The 17175-nt window shown below is 50.8% G+C and overlaps 1 protein-coding gene and 1 long non-coding RNA gene across 6 annotated transcripts in view; one reads left to right on the forward strand and one right to left on the reverse strand.

Annotated features, from left to right (window-relative positions):
* The window catches only part of LOC308650732, a 35018-nt gene extending 34780 nt beyond the window's left edge, over window positions 1-238 (reverse strand). For all 4 annotated transcript variants that reach the window (XR_014022397.1, XR_014022398.1, XR_014022399.1 and 1 more), the window contains exon 1: window positions 13-238. This is a non-coding gene — a long non-coding RNA (uncharacterized lncRNA). The remainder of the gene's footprint in view (window positions 1-12) is intronic.
* The window catches only part of ZNF12 (zinc finger protein 12), a 1264586-nt gene that overhangs the window by 1225243 nt on the left and 22168 nt on the right, over window positions 1-17175 (forward strand). The window lies entirely within an intron of this gene.

Below are 17175 nucleotides of genomic sequence, written 5' to 3' on the forward strand. Positions count from 1 at the left end.
CAACACTCTTACGCTTTAATTCAAATTTCTGGGGAGGATTCTGGTCAAATTCTATTTCATTCTCCTCTTCCAACTCCTTTGCTGTGACGTTTAGGAACTAGAGAGTCCGGGTGATTAGAGCTGTTCAGGGTGATTCTGAAGAACAGCAAAACCTTCTGTCACCCTGGATGTGTGGCCTTTGCTCCATTTGGTGGCTTCTGTCTTCCACATATAGGTAGACAGGCCACCACAAGATGGCCCCTGGCAGTCAGCAGGGACAGGGCTCCGTCCTTCCTGGCACGGGCAGGCCAGGGGGGCAGGACTGTGTTTCCGGACTTGACGGAGAGGGAAAGCCAACAGCAGGCCTTTTGCTTCTATTGCAAACTTGGGGTGAAGGTCAGCTTTGGAGGTTTGTCAGACCCTCTGCCGCCCCAGCCGATAAATAATCACAGGCAAATCGTGCTGCTCACTCTCTGCTGATTGATGCTGAAATTGCTCCTGAAAGTTCTCATAAGTTCCTGTTATGGATTAAGTGCCGGTGTAGGAAAAATAACGGCACCCACTGAAATGGGTGAATGTAATCAGGTTTAATGGACTCGAGAGCTTGTTGGGAATTAAATAACTATCGATTTGCTGGAATGTTGCTGTCATGACGAAATGCCACTCTGGACATATTACCCCAGTGATAGATGAGAAGACGCAGGGGCCAGCTAAGAAATTGGGGAGGCCCTGTTTCTTTTCCCTTTGCAGGAAGCGTTTGGGAAACATATCCAGTGACTTTGGGTTGGAACAAGTGATTTTACTTGCAAATCTCAGCCCTTGTCCTCTTTATTTTCTCAGCCAATGGTGCTCTCACCAGTGGCCTGTGAGTCAGGGGAGCAGTTGAGTGAGGACCCTCCAGACCCACAGGGGGACATGCTTCATGTGGCTTCCCTGTTCCCCTCTGGCACCCACAGAGAGGCTGTGTCCAGAGGGACACTGGCTGGATTTCTGGCTTGCTGAGACAGCCATGTTGTGTACCCTCTGGCATCCCCCACTACAGTTATGTTTGCAAGTGGAGGAGGAGATGCCAAGGGAAAGAGAGCTGTAGCCATGACAGGCACTCGGCTTTCATATCCCCCTCATGCCCACTGCTCTGCCTGCGGGCCACTCCAACAGCTTACCCACCACCTCCTTGACCTTGCTGGTTTCTCCCCAACTCAAGATGCCAGGCCTTCCTGAAGGGAATCAAGGCACTCTCAGCCCCTGAGCCATGTCACCAGCAAGACATGAAAGTGATCAAAATAAAGAGTGTGTGCTCCACCTGTGGCGGAGATGGCCCCAAGCCTGGAGACGTGGGAGCAGAGTGACCCTGGACACTTGGAAGGGCTGTTGTGTCTGACTTTGAGGTACCTCTGGAGGTCTCACCAAGTTTTGAGCAAGTACCTACTTAGCCCTGCGAAGATGGCAGAGGAGGAGTTTCCTGATGGTTCCAGGGAGGTTGCTCATACAGACTCTTTCCCTAGGTGTGTTCGTAGCGTAGGTTTGGTGGTTACCATGGACCCTACTTGCCATCATCCAGGGAAAACAGACTCTACCGTATTGAATTCCCCACCGCCATTATTCTGTGTCTTAACTTGTTGGATATATGTAGCCAAATTGTTTATCCAGCTAGCTGTTGAGATAATCGTGGGATGAATTCAGAGGATTGAGCTGAGCCAGTTTGGATTGTTTCATGGGTGCAAAGAGGCCAAAAGGAAGAGGAAATGAGTGGCAAGATCAAGAATTTTGCAAAAGCATGAGGTCCTCCCCTCCCCTCCCCCTGTGAACAGATCCCAACCCGATGTCCTTGAATAAGAAGTCCTGGTGCATGCTCCACGGAGCTCTTTACTTATGTCTAAATTTCTCACGATATCTTCAGTGATTAGCAAATCATCTGACCTGCTCACCCAGGAGGTCAAGGCCATTGCCAAAGTCATTCTGGAGCTCCAAACCTACCAAGGGCACTTCCAAAGCCATGGGTCATGGTCACACACTGCCAAAACAATGGCTTCAGACCTCACCGTCTGCTTGACTGGCACTCGGGTCTAAGGAGCCCTTGGCTGTGTGTTCCATGTGGGACCCAGCACACCTCGGTCTAGATGTCTGCCACCGCTCCTGGCTAGTCACTCTTCCTGCCACTCAAAGGGTTGTTTCATCCTCATCTTAAGGAAGATGATTTTCCTGGCTGGAGGGCAGAGGGTGGAGCCACATTGTTCACTTGGTTTTCTGTTTGCCACACACTTCCTTTGACCTCAGGCACTGTGCTAGGCTCCTGGATCCCGGCCACAGCTGCTGACCTGTGGGCTTGCAGCCCAGTAGAAGCAGCAGCACCCAAACCCCAGGCTGTACTGCTACTTGGAGCTGGCCAGAGGGAGTGATGGTATCACGGAGAGCAGCTAACCAAGGAGAAGGATCATCTCCACGCATTTTCAAGTTGGGTAGCAGTGGTCTGCCACCCCTCACCTGTAATTCTAAGTCCCCATAAGCTCTGAAAAAAATCAGACCTTTTTCAAGTTTCACACCAAATTTCATTTGAGAACAAGGCTTGACCTGAAATGCTGTACGGTTATTTATAGACTTTCTTTATTCCAGTTAGTGTAAATATTCATATATTTTGCTGTGGGAATATTTATGTGTTTGATTTCAGGGTGTTGTCCTGGGTCCTGCCGAGGGTTTTACATAATCAGTGTTACCACCAAAATACCTTTCTAAAAAAGAAATCCCCCTTTCTCTCCCCCACCCCCCAAAAAAATATCTGAATGAGAAATACAGATCACTCTCGGGGCCTCAGGGAAGGAGTCGCAGTCTCCCCTTGTGGCTCTCCTTTTGCCTATGGAGAACCTAAAGTCTACACTTGGAGAAAGGGAATGAGCCCAAGGTCACAAAGAATGTCAGCCAGATAGTGGTGATTGGGCTGGATGTGTGGGATTTCTGCCACCCTCTTAGCCACCCGCCTGCCCCTGTGAGTGGGGTGTCGGCTCAGGGATGCTAATGAAATCACGGAGATGGAGCAGCCAGGTGCTTCTTAGAGTTAGGAAGAGGTGGGATTGGAGTGGTCCTGGGAGGCAGCGGAAGGCGTCCCCTGGGCCAGAAAGGACAAGTGCCCAGCAGAAGGGAAGAGCAGGATACACGCGTGGAGGTGATTTGGCTCAAAAGATGGGGCTTCAGTGTGTTCCCCGCCCTGTGGGCGCCATGGCATTGGACAGTGTTTAGACAGATCTCCCAAGTGAAAGTCAGAGGCCAGCAGGAGCTGGAGGAACCTCATGATCGCTGGGCTCCAGGCCCCTCCCAGGACCCCCTGCAGGCGGATGCTCAAGTCCCTGGGTGGGTGTCCAGCTGACCCTTTGCCATCCCCCCGCTGAGCCAGTGATTCCTCCCAGGTCTTCTACCTTGAGCTCTCCGGAGCTAGACAGTGGCAGGTCTCTGCCAGCAAATGCCTCTGTGACGTGGGTGGCAGTGGGTCACCCAAACCCTGTGCTGTATTTCAAAGCAGAAATTAGCTTTGTTGAAATTGGCCATGAACCTAACCAGAGGTGTGCGTCCACATGGACAGTGGCGCTGGGGATTTTTGAAGTAATGATTTTCACAAGGGACAAGAGGAAGCTCCCGTGGGAGGGGAGAGGGCCAAGGGGGAGCTCGCTAGTAATTTGGACACGTTTCTGGTTAGACTTAGAAACAGAAGCTTGTTTTGTTCGGTGGCTGGGGACCCATTCCCAGGCCTGAACACGGCTGTCCCGTGGTGCCGTCTGCGCGTGTGCACCGTCTGCTGATTGGGAGAGACCTCGAGATGGATGCCTGATATAAATGCTCCTGGTGTCCTTTACATGGAGCTTGGAGGCCACTCCATCTTAGTCACCAAGTGACTTTTCTGTGCTGCCAACGAGGCCATGTCAACAGCCGACTAAATTAAACAGTCAGAGAGGTGGCAAAGAGAATTTGGAGTCAAACGGGTCCAGGTTGATGTATTGGCTCCGGTGTGCACTAAGCTTGTGGCCTTGGGGCTTGTCAATTAACCTCACCAAGCCTCAGTTTGCTTGCCTGCGGCAATGCCTGACTTGCAGGAGTACCTCCCTCGCAGGAATACCTCTCTTGCAAAGTTGTTGTGAGCTTTCAATGCAGTTCACTCTCTCTCCAGTTGGCAGTTATTCATTGAGTACCTACTATGTGCCAGGTGGAGATGAAGGAGTGAATGATTCAACAATCCTTTCCAACAGGAAGTTTACATTATAACATATAAGGAAAGTCACAGACACACAGACACACACACACACACGTGCATGCACATATATGTGTATGTATACATATATGATTATGTGTTCAATATTATTCTGGGTGGGTGTTTCTTTTTTTTTTAAGAGAGAGTGAGAGAGGAGAGAGAGAGAGAGAATTGAGTGAGAGAGGAGAGAGAGAGAGAGAGAGAGAATTTTTAATATTTTTATTTTTTAGTTCTCGGCGGACACAACATCTTTGTTGGTATGTGGTGCTCAGGATCGAACCCGGGCCGCACGCATGCCAGGCGAGTGCACTACCGCTTGAGCCACATCCCCAGCCCTGGGTGGGTGTTTCTTAAGGATTTTTTTTTATCTGCAAGTGACCAAAATCTAAGTCATACTGGTTAGAGGGAAAAAAAAGAGCATCCAGGTTCAACCAGCTTCTGGCACAGTTAGATCCAGGTGCTCTGACGGCCCAAGGGCTGGTTCTCTGCCCCACGTCGCAGCGGTTACCTCTACTTGGTCTTCGTGCACAGGCACACCACCTCCGAGGGGAGGCAAAGATGGTTCTTGGCAACTCCATACCTACACCCCGCCTCCCCAGTCTTTCTGGATGAAATTCCAGAGGCAGCCTCCATGGCTGATCTGGGAGTCCGTGCCCATCTATCCTGCTACCTTGGGAGCTGGAAGGCAACATCAGGGTCCCCGGAGCACTGTGGACTGTGTATGGAGTTCAAGTCAGGGTCCTGTTTCCAAAATGACAGAGCTGGAGAGGCACAATCCAGGTTCTCGTGATCAACAACGGGGGGTGGAGGGGGCTTTTGCAAACCCACAAACGTGCCCTTTGTCCCCCAAACTCCACACACACCATCCTCGGGGAGGAGAGTGGTGGGGCTGTGATCTCAGGCATCCTGATGGCCTGTCCCTGCGGCCCATAGTCACCAGGCCATCATGCTGGCTCCTGGTCCATGACCAGAATTCTAAAGTTTCCAAAAGTCAGATATGGGCACTTTACCCATCACTTCCCCCCACCCCCCCACCCCCGGCTTTACAGCAGGGGTGCCTCCCAGCAGGGTGTTTGGGGATAGTCCCACTCCCTTACAGGCTCAGACACCACCATCAAGGGAAGTCGAGGCGATCCCTCCAGGACACCTGGCACGGCAGTCATGGAGGCCAGTCAAGGGTCCCCAGAGCCTGCCACCACTTCTTTGGCCAGCCATGTGAACATACATAAACGAGGGCAGGAAATTCAAGCTCCGTGGTTCAGTTTGGAGGAACAGGGCCCTTCCACTGTTCGAGAGCACTCCGAGATGCTCGGGACTTGCCTGGTTCCGTTTTAGAGACATGTCCTTTTTTTAATTAAAAGATTAAAGGGACACTGTCGATCTCTTCTGATTAATATCAGTCCTATAAAAAGGATGTGTTACTGCAGCAGCCATCTGTCATGTTGATCATTTTAAAGGCATGCTATATCAGCATGTATGCTTTTTATAATACGCTGGCACAGGGCGGGAGGCTGGAGCACCGATGGAGCTCACTCTGTGCTGCTCCACTGTGCAGCAATCAGAGCCTTCGTGTTGACACGGGGCCCCTCCCTGGCTTTCAGAGGTTGTTCTGGGTAAGTGCTATGGGTGATTTATGATGGAGACACTCACCCTGTGTATGTTCCTCTCCTGTCTAAAGATAGACCAGTCTTGCACGCACCCCATTAGCATGCGAAGAGCCCACATGTCCCCTTGATGAATGGTTGATTCCTACGAGGGGTCCAGAAAAGTTGCACTCCACGCTCAGGAGGTCCCTTCCTCTGGGCGGCTGGGACTGTTGTTTTTGGCAAGGGTCATTTTCTAGATTGAGCTCTTCGGGCTTGCAAACATCAGAGGCAAAGGCTCCGTGAAACTCATTCATTTGTTGAAATCCTTCTTTATTGATCATGGGTTTCTTATAGGGGTCTCTGGCACGCTCTGGAGGCAGTGAGATGACGAGGACACCACATCTGTCCTTAGAGATCACAGAGAGGGTGAAGCCATGTCAACAGAGTCAGAAATCAATCACAGCAGCTGGGAGGTAGAGTTCTCAGCTCTCAGCTCCCTCCCCCTCCATGAGGTCTTCATGCTGTTGGTGGGCAGGGGGGGGGGCTGTGGCAGGAGGATGGCTGGCTGTAAGCTGGCTCGCCATCCTTTCCAATGGGCAGGGCTTCTGGTTCATTCCAGGGGACAAAGATTCTGTTTATCTGTTTTTGAGGGGGGGAAATGACAGCATGGGCTCTCTCAAGCAGGGGCCAGCTCTGTGCCCACCCCGCTTAGCCTTGCATCTGGCTTCGGGTGGAACAGAGTTCCACGGTGGGAGAAGGTGGCCTCCGTGGGGCTCCTTCCCTTTTCCCTCTATGCTGCACTGGTTACTGGGGGCAGGGAGGTTTGGGGACCTACCCAGGAGCCTGATAGCTTGTGCGTCCCACATTGTTCTTAGGAAGTGCCCTCTGAAGAACTTTCTTTTCAGTTCTTGAGAGAGCACAGTTAAGTAAAAATTAAACAGAACTCACAGTAGCAAAAGCTGAGCGCAGCCATGGAGCCTGCCCGTGTGGCTTCTGGTAAGTCGCTTGACCTTTGTTAACCTTTACTTTTTCATGTGTGAAATTGGTGTAATCTCAAGTAGGCTCTTCCCCCCACAAGGTCCCTGTTAGGATTCAAAGAGCTACAGGCGTCTGCACCCTAGGCCTTTGCAGTACATCCCCTGCGTCACTCAGAGGCGTGACAGAGCGCTCAAGGCTGCCCTTGGCACACAGTGGGTCTGAGTTGCACTGCGGCTCTGTGTGATACAACCTTCATCCCCCTAGGAGTGTCTCCACTTGAAAGTGGGGGCTTGGCCACGCCCACTTCAGCAGGATGCCATGGGGACTTGAATGTCACCTGCTCCCTGGGGAACACCAAACCCAATGACAGCATTGCCGTGATTGTCATGTTTGCTCACCATGTCCCTGGTCACTGTGCTTTTCTTCCCTGTGTGAAGATGCTCTGGTCAGGGCAGGGGCTGGGCCCAGTCACCTCTCTCTGCCCTCGGTCTTAATGGAGACTCCTGGTGACCAAGGACAGGTGTGTGCAGCATAGTTGGAGAGCCAGGGGGTGCAGCCAGGGAGCCCAGCCCACCATCTCGGAGTTGAGTGCCCACCGGCTGAGGCCTGAGTCCCGTGAAGCCCCCGGTCCCCTTCCCACCCCCTAAGTGAATAGCAGGAAGCTGGAGTTCAGGACGAAGGTGCCTGGAGGAGGGCTCTTGGGTCCCAGTCGTCCAACCTGCCTTTCCCCCTGACTCCCGCAGAACATACCGGAGCTGGGCGGCAAGAGGGGGAGGGTGGGCTCTGCAGGGGGGAGAGAGGCCCGTCCTCTCCCATGTGGCCACAGCCTTCTGAGGACAGACTCTTTGGGACCACCCACACCCCTGTTCCATGCAGCTCCTGGCACACTGTGGGCGCTTAATAAATGTTAAATAATAAGAATAGCTCCCATCTGTCAGTGCCCGGTGGCAGGGAGGATGTGTGAGTGCAGGCTGGCGCTGGGCAGCTTGTGGGAGCCTTTGAAGGGGAGAAGAGCTGGGGCCCGAGGTACTGGAGGTCCTGCAGCATCGCGGTGGCCGCCAAGTCCGCCAAGCCCTCCAGGGTCAGGTCCTGCTAGTGTGTCATCAGCTCAGTGCCCACACACAATGCCAGCCCATCCCCATCGGAAGCAGGGCCCAGGGGCTGCCTGGCCAGCAGCGCAGGGGCTTTGCAGAAGTTAGAAGGGGCGAAGGACCTGCCCGCTGAGCAGACAGAATCATGTAGTCACACGGCCATTATTGTCTTGGAGCAACTTGCCTGTGGGGTCTGCTCAGGCCCAGGGAGGCAGATGCCGTCGGGCTCTGGGCCCAGGAGCAGGCCGCCTGGTCCACCTCCCGCCTCCTGACAGAGCGCCTCCCTGTGTCCTTGACGAGGCTCTCCCTGCTCTGCCCAGTGTTCACCTCGTTCACCTGATACCCAGAAAGCCCTCAGGTAAATGTTTCCCAGGTTTACTGCCAAGGGCCCTGCTGTCCCAACAGCCAGCACCGCCTGCTTCCATCTAGGACCACGTCAGGAGAGCACCTTGACTGCACAGGACCAACACTGCGCGCAGGCCAAGAGCCCGGGCTGAGAGCCTGCCTGGGTCAAGGTCCCATCCTTGCCTCCTTCTCCAGACCACTGGGCTCTGGGGGCGTCTCACCTGCAAAATGTCTGTGTTAGAAGGACCTTAGCTGCAAGCCCCTTTTCAGGGAGAGGGGGACAGGATCACTGCCGCAACTGAATGTCGAGTGAACTGGTCCTCATAAAGCACTTACAGGAGGGACTGGCGCAGGCAAGAGCCCAAAAGAGGCTGGAAACAATCATTTTATATACTTACTATTAAATATTGTATATTTTGTGTTAGGTGATGGAAATAATAATTACGTATTTTATATTATTATGCTCTAGATATCAGGTTCTTGGCGTCCATTTGGAGTATTTTTATATGATTATTATGTAACATATATCATGATAGAATACCATCTAATAATAGTTACATAATTATTATTTATGGCATAAAGTAACAACTACTATTATTTCTACTGCTGTGGCTGTAGCAGTCAGTCCATTGGGTTTTTCTCTGAAATATTTCTATCATTTGAAACTACCCTGGAAATATGTTTTCAAAGGCAAGTTAAGCTCAGTAGTGGAGCCACAGGCCCTCTCCTCTGGGAGGGGGGCAGGGCAGGCCAGCTGGGGCCTGGGCCTGTGCTCCTGGGGACCATGCTGTGCTGCCCAGCCTGGGCCGTGTCTCCCACCCGTCGCGGGGTGGCTGCACCTCTCTCCCTGCAGCCTGTTCAGAGCAGAAGGCTAACGCCATTCTGTGCCGCTGTCATTTTGAATCAGTTTTCTCCCTGGGCCTCGCAGCTGGCTGTCAGGAGGGCTCATTCCCCGGTGGGAGCCAAGTTCCTTGGAGAGTGATCACAGAGGGACAAGGAGCGTTGATACAGGGCCAGGAGGGGACGGCTGGGACGGGTCCTCGTGGCTTTGTGTGCGAGTCCTTGGCTGGCAGTCGCTGGCCCTCCTGGAAACGCACCTTCCATTTTCCCTTCAAACACACATCAAGCCACATTGGCGACACACATTCTCCGTCAAACTTGTCAGCTACTCCAGGGGCTGCGGACAGTTTGCAGGCGATGTCTTCTGTTGTTACTGGGGTGGCGTGTTATTTCTCCCATCCACAGCTCTGCATTTGTTCTGGTGAGAAGGGTGAACACCGAGGTGCCTGCTCTCTGGGAGGTTTTGATGGGAAATGTGGAATTCACACAGATCGACCAGTGACCATGGAGTTTTGCAGGCCTGAGGGCAGCCTGTATTTTGATGGTAGCATTTTCCAGGAATTTGGGTGGGGGCTTACAGGTGCTAATAAGCTGGGTTTTTATTTCACACCTGGTGCTTAGGCAGGTGGTTCCCATTGTGACTTAGCAGGGAGGCTTGGCATTGCTCACCCAAGGGGCTGAGATTGGTGTGGGGGCCCAGCAGATGCTGGCTGCATTCACCCAACATCCAGGATGCTGGCCATCGGCGACTGAGTCTGGGCCTGTCTGCACTGTGAGGGGAGAGAGCTCCCACTTTCCGCACGGTGACAGAGTCTTCCGGTTTGCACAAAGAGCCTTCTGTTGCTGAGGGTGGCTCAGAACATATGGACTTCTTACCTGTCCAAGCAGGTGTGGGGCTTGGGTTAGAGATGCTGGCTGCATGGACCTTCTTTAGTGTTTGGTTCCAGCAAGTCCGAGCCTCATTAAGCCGCACTTTGCTCGGATCTCTCCTGGAGAGGGGCAGTGCAGGTTTGGTGGCGTCTCTGATTCATGGAGTCCCAGCTTCTTGGTTGGCATTGGTTCTGAGCAGTGGAGCACTCCTCACCCTCCTGCTCGCTCTGCAGGGAGGGGCCTGTTGCTGACACATCCTGGTATATTTCCAGTATCCCCCACGGCCCAGGAGCATCTGCTGCACACGGCCTTTGTGTTTAGATCTGCTCCAGCACTGAGGGAAGCTGGTCGGAGGACTGTCTGGTTTACCGTGGGTTGAATGAGGACAGATGATCTGTACTGTTTTGAACATCAAGAAACCTAAGATGACTGTTGAGCGGGTGTGTGTGTGTGTGTGTGTGTGTGTGTGTGTGTGTGTTGAAAGATCTCTTTGGTTGAAAGAACAGAACTCAATCCTGACCAGCTTTAAAAAAATATGGGAGGGAAGGTGTTCCTATTTTAGCTATTTGGGGAGGTGTCATACATAAACAAGTGAATGCATGAAAAATCTTGGACTTAAAAGAAAAAAGAAGAAGAATGAAGTCAAGGGTAGAACAGGAGGTAGGACAGGCCTTGGGACCTCAGCAGGCAGAATTGGTGGCCATTCTCTTCAGGCATGCAGTCCTTAACCGGAGCTGTTTTTTGCAATGTGAGGGTACTCACCAATGTCTAGATATAGGTTTCAGTGTCACCAAAGGAGGGCCTTGCTCTTGGTGTCTTACAGTGGATAGAAGAGCTAGAATGATCTGGCCCAGTCTGTCTCAGTTATGTCCAGGTTGAAGTTCCTCCTCCAGCTGCACCACAGAAACTCAGCTACACAGACGTCAGCCTCTTGGGCATCTCCATCCAAGTTCCCAGCTTGTGGGCTGCTCGGGGGCTCCGTGTTGAGGCACTTTCCTGGCTTCCATCCCCCACACAGCCAAGCAACAACAAATTTCCACTCCCCGGGAAAGCCGCTGGTGAACCCAACCAGTTGTGTGTCTCAGACTTTGGGTCTGTGAGCGTAGACCCCACACCGTGTACTTGTAGCCCACTCAGCATTGCCATTGGTCCTGGGAAAAGCAGAGCCGCAGGAGGATTGCTGTGAGCCGTGAGCCACCCACAGAGGTGTGTCCTACAGGGCTCAGGCATAGCCCTCAGCAGGGCCCGCCCGGCAGCCAAGACCCAGTCCAGCTAGCCCTGCAGGTAGGGCTCTCTGCCTACGGGAAGGCGAGCCACCTTCAGGCCGGTCTTCACATGCAGCCAGGGGGTTTGGTCTTGATTTAAGCTCATCACCCTTTTCTTCTTTTAGATAGCTAACTCATTAAAAAAAAATCATTGCTTTTGTTTCTTACTATAAACTGAACATGAGATAAATATAAAAAAAGTTCTGGGAATCAGAAAAACACAAACAAATAGACAGAGACATGCACACATTATATGCCCAGGTCCACCGTGATCCACCCCCCAGAATTCTCCTCAACAGACCTTTGTGTGACTTTAGGGACCTTCTCAGCACATATATTTCATCCCTCAAAAGTTCTCATTCTCTCTCTCTCTTTCTACATAAAGATTGGTATTACTTACATCTAGCTTTTCTTTTTTTTTTTTAACAAAATCTTTCTAAAATGGAATCAGTGAATTTTGGGGGGACTGATGAACATCCTTTCCGTTAGGTGGGTAGAGACTTGGTTGGTATCTTAAACCCAGAGCCTCCCCTCGACCTCACCACGTGCCTCCTTGACAGGCCGCTTTCCATCAGCCAGGACAGTGTCCTTCCTGATAGTCTAAGAAAACAGGTCAACAAAAATGACAGCATTGAATTCTCATGGGATCAGAGAATCAACCCAGCCACCCTCCGGACGAGAGAGTTCCACTCGAGAACGGCAGGCGGTTGGTGCCAGCCAATGAGCCTGGTGGCTTCTGTCCCTCATTTCCAGAGTTCCATGCAATGGCGCATGAGAAGCTGACCTTTTCTTTGAGGAAAAGGAAAACTCTCTAACCGCCATCGAGACGGGGTGCATCTGGGATTCTCAGGACTGGAAACTCTGTCGTAGAGGCCTGCTGAAGTCTGTGCTCATTTTAGAACTCAAACTTGGAAAAAACCAATCTGCCCAGGAGATCAAGAAATCTTCCTGGCAGCTGTCTCCCAGGAGCTGAGGCCGGAGACAGACCCGATTTGCCTCGTCAGCGCACATCACTCCTGCCTGAGGATTGTTCTTGCAAACCAAATACCATCTAAGGCACAAGATCAGCTTTCAATTTAAATGACTTTGTTTTTCTCTTTTAAAAATGAAATCTTCCTCCTAATTCCCTTACGTCCTGAAAGGATAACTTTGTCCTTCGTGGGTTGGAGGAAGAACTTGTGGGTTGGGATTGCCGGTGGCATTCGGATGGGGGCTGACGGCCAGCCTTGGTGGGTGTGTTTACAAAACGTGGAGGACTTCTCGGCAGTCAATAACTTGCCAATTCCTGTTCTTCTCTTTTCATCTATGTGACTCTCAGAATCAAAGCAAGGGTCATGACATGTCATGTACCTTCAGAGGCCAAGCAGGGTTGGATTTGGAAAGTCAAAGGCTTGTAAGCTTGGGTCTCCATGTGTGTATTGATTTTGGAAATATTTTTCAGCATTTATTGTGTGTTGAGTAATAAGGCTGGGGTGAGCAAGGTACTCATGTTCTACCAGGAAGAAGTCGGTAAATAAGCAGGGCATCAGAGGGTGTCAGGTGTGGCGAAGAAAGTGAGATAGATTGCGTGATAGTGGCTGGGAGGTTATTTGAGAAAGTTGAAGGGGAAATCGGAGTAGGCCTGATTGACAAGAAGGGCCAGCTGGGTCTCACCAAGGTGGAGGGGAGTGAGGAGGGTTCCCAGGGGCAAGAACCTGCAGGAATTCTGAGGGGTGGGGGGGAGGGCGTGTTTGGGGGATGCAGAGGTGGTGGTCATGCAGGGGAAGGACCAGGATGGAAGGCCATGCGCTTTAGCAAACTGAACAGTCACAGTCACACGCAGGCTTCCAGGATGCTGCAGTGAGCGTGGATGCCGGGCTAAGAGAAATGGAAGATCCCCGGAGCCTTTCAAGGAGGGGAGCACTGCCATCGATCCAAACAGAAGCTTCTCAAAAGAAGTACAAATGGCCAATAAGTCTGTGAAAAAATGCTGAACATCTTTTGCCATCAGGGAAATGCAAATCACCGCTACACTGAGATTCCATCTCACCCCCATCGGAATGGGGAGTGTCAGAAACAAAAGGAACAAATGCACAGGAGGATGGGGCCAGGAAGGGAGCCTCACTCACCGTTGGGAATGCAAATGAGTGGACAGTATGGAGGTTCCTCCAAAAAGACCAAAAATAGAGCTCCCCTGTGACCCAGCTGTACCAGCCCTGGGTACAGACCCGAAGGAGATGAAGTTACCAAAGCCATGCCTGCAGGCCGTGTTTATTGCAGTGTTATTCACAGTAGCCAGATTATGGAATCAGCCTCAGAGCTTCTCAGGAGATAAAGGAAATGGGTTTTATATTTTTAAGATTCCTCTGCAAATGGGTGGAGGTTGGTCCCGTGAGACACAGTGGCAGAGATGCATTCAGCTGAAGGGGTCCACACCTGGGGCCCATGGTTGGCTAATGAAGACCATTGCCTCATGCCCCCATTGTGTTTGGTCTTTGTTGACTGGAGAATTCTACCCTAAAAGAGAGGCAGTGTGGGGTTCATGTGTGTTTAATTGTTAATGACCCAAAAATGTGACCAGGGGCCACAGCAAGCCCACTCAAGCATGAGGGACCAGTCTGGGCGCTTTATTAAATCCTGCTGTACTAAAGCTGCTAGCAGCATCTGGCGAGCCGTGTGCCGGAGCTCGGGTTTCCATCACAGGACGGCTCTGTCTCAGGGCTGGCTGATTTCCTTTTGATTTTATTTGGGCAGAAGTAGGAAAGGTCCCTGGGGGCTGGATGTCTCACTTTTGTAATTTGTGACAGTGGAGAACAACTTGGAAGTTTGGACCCACACAGACCTGGGTTCCAGAGTCAACCTTACTTGCTATTAGTGTTGGTCTTGAATAGGTCAGCTGACCTCTCCAACTTCAGTGGACTCATGTGTAAAATCGAGGGAAAGTTGTGTGTGTCGAAGGGGAGTAGAGATTATCATATAGCAACGGGTGAATTCAATCTGTTGATAATTCTTTGGGCGTGTGTGGAGCACCTGCTGCATACCTGAGGTGGGAATCAGAAGTAGAACGCTCAAGGAGTACCCTGGAGGTGTGACTGTTTCTTAATGGAACTTGTGTTCTTGAGGGGGAAAGAGCCAACCCAAGGCTCCAGCCACACAGAGAGGGATGAGCTCCAATTCCAATGAGGGACGTGGAGAGAGCAGTGTGTGAGGGAGCAGCTAGTGATGGGAGGCACTCAGAACACTCTGCCCTGGAGCCCAAACCTTTCCAAGCCATGAGGACTTTTTCCATGACTCTCCTCTTTTCTTAGCTCCCTGGGTTTGTTTTAGGGACACCTGGTGCTTCACTCTTCCATCCCTAAATGCCCATGTCTAGAGGGGCAGCTGGAAGCAGAGCAGGGAATGTGCTTTTCCAAGGCCTGGGAGCCACCTGTTCCTGGGAGTGCCGTGCAAATCACATTCCATCACGAGGTCTCCAGGCCCAGGCAGGGAATGGTCAGCTGTCAGCAGCTGTCTTTTCTGATCTGCTGCCGAGGAGATTCCAAGCCTAGGAGAAGCCCACCATGCCCCTTGCCAGCAAGATCAACGCTGCTATCAGGAACTGAGGCAGACAGAAGGTCCCCTGCGGGGTGATTCCTTGAGCTGCAGTGGCTTGGATTTCCCCTCAAGGTGGTAGGTCACGCTGTCAGCCTATGGTCATGTGATGGGGAGGTTCCTAACTTCCAGCGGGTTGTTAACCTGCCCCATGGCAGAAAAACACTGAAAAATCTCTACTTGCTGGGCATGGTGGCACACACCCCTAATCTCAGTGGCTGGGCGAGGCCGAAACTGCAGGATCACAACTTCAAGGCCAACCTCAGCAACTTAGCAAGACCGTAGGCAGCTTCTTGAGACCCTGTCTCAGAAGAGAAAGAAAAATCAAAGGCTGGAGATGAGATGTGGGTCAGTGGTAAAAGCACCAATGGGTTCAATCCCATTCAGTTAAGATAATAATAATAATCTCTGCTCTGAAAAAAATCATGGCCTCATTGGTTGGTGGCTTTGTGACTACAGGGTAAAAGTCCTCCAGTCTCTCCAAGGAGGTCAGCTGCATGCTACAGGGCACTGTAACCTAAATCTTTGCACATGTTCCCAAACACGACAACAGGACAGAAAGAACTGGCCCTGATCCCAACTCTGGACAAGATTTCCAAGCTGGTGGGAACTGCAGCTTGTATATCCTATTCTCAGAATTGGTGTCACCTCATCCCGGGAACATGTGGGCCCTCCCTTCTGCAGGACAGCACCAGCTGAGGACGCACGCAGAGCAATGGAGCTCTGTTACCACCAAGCGCTCACTTGAGACCGCCCATCTCTGCCATCTGCTCAGTTCTTTAGCTGCAAGGCCTTCTGGTTCCGAATCCCAAAGAGGAGTAAAGTGGGAAGAGTATCACAAAGAAAGCTAAATGATGTCGCCCTTCTTTAGGAAGAACGTCTCCCTGGCCCCATTTTCAAAAACTGGCTGAGTCCCCAGCACTTCTAGAAAACAGCCTGGTGCAAGAAGCCTGCAGATCACACTCTCGTTCCAGGTCTGCTGGTGAATGACCCTGCAATTGTCAACAAATCATACCACCTTCGCGTGTGACTGCAGGTGATAGGCTGGTGCATGACCTCCTAATAGGATCCCAAAGCCATGTCTTGAACCATTGTTTCCTAAACTTGACGCACTCCAACGCTTTGTGGTGCCAGTATTACTTTAGAGTTAATGTTTTATTTAAATAGATACAGTTTTTACAACAAATATGAACCGATTCACAAGAAATTATTTCTACCTGGACACTTTCACTAGGCATCAATAATGGTTTCTCCTAAAAGTACACTGATTATTGTAACTAGATTGGCTACAATAAATAGATAGTTACAAGTGTTGGTAATAATGTATAGAAATCGGGACCTGCGTGCAGTGTTGGCCAGATGTAAAATTTTGTAGCCACTTTGGAAAACAGTTTAGTAGATCCTCAAAAAGTTACAGAGTTACTGTATGACCCCTGAGTTTTACTCATAGGTATATGCACAACAGGATTGAGAGCAAGTCCACAAAAATTTGTGCACAAATATTCATAGCATTATTATTCATAGTAGTCCAGTGATGGAGACAATTTGGATGTCCTCTAACTAAAGAATGGACAAAAAGTAACCCAGCATCCAATGGGATTTCATCCAGTCATCAGTGAAAAGAAGTGGATAAAGTAAGGTACAGCATGGATCAGCCTGAAAATATCAGGAAATGCTGAAAATATTATGAGAGAAGCCAGAAAGGAAGGGCCACATGTCACATTGTTTCATTTATGTGAAATGTGCACAGCCAGCAAATTTATAGTGACCGTGGAGATTAGTGGTTTCCAGGGGCTGAGAGGAGAGGGCACAGGGATGGATCATTTAATGGGTACAGGGTGATGGAAATGTTTTGGAGTTTGATAATGGCCAGAGTTATCCAACTTTGTGAATATATTTTTTAAAACTCTGAATTGCATACTTTGAAAGCATGGATTTTATAGACCACGAGTTATATCTCAACTCAGTGAAAACAAAGCAACACTATTAAATTCTCTGTGTCCCTCGTGCGTGGTGGAGGCTTTGCTGTGTCCGGCCAGTTCTTTCTCAGGAAATAACAGGAGGTTGGAGAGCATTAGAGAGGCCACGTCATAGACAGGAGTCACCAGCTGACTGTGCTCCGAGCTATCAGAACAACAGAATGAGCTTGCAGAGGGAATCACTTCCTGCAGCCTTCTGAAATCAGCCCTTCCACGGCAAGAGAAAGGAAACGTTTCCCATTTCACACTGGGAAGCACTCTTCTTTTGGCACTGGTGACTCTTAGATAGAATGAGGGTATTTTAGCAGGGGAAAATAGAACTCCCTAGAAACACGTTGCTTGCTATAGGGCCACCATGGGCCACATTGCTCTATTTAAATTTCAGCTAATGAGCATTAAATGGTATAAAGAATCCATTCCTAAGCGGCACTGGTG

Source organism: Spermophilus citellus (assembly GCF_964194105.1).
Source record: "Spermophilus citellus genome assembly, chromosome: 6".
NCBI classification, from domain to species: Eukaryota; Metazoa; Chordata; class Mammalia; order Rodentia; family Sciuridae; genus Spermophilus; species Spermophilus citellus.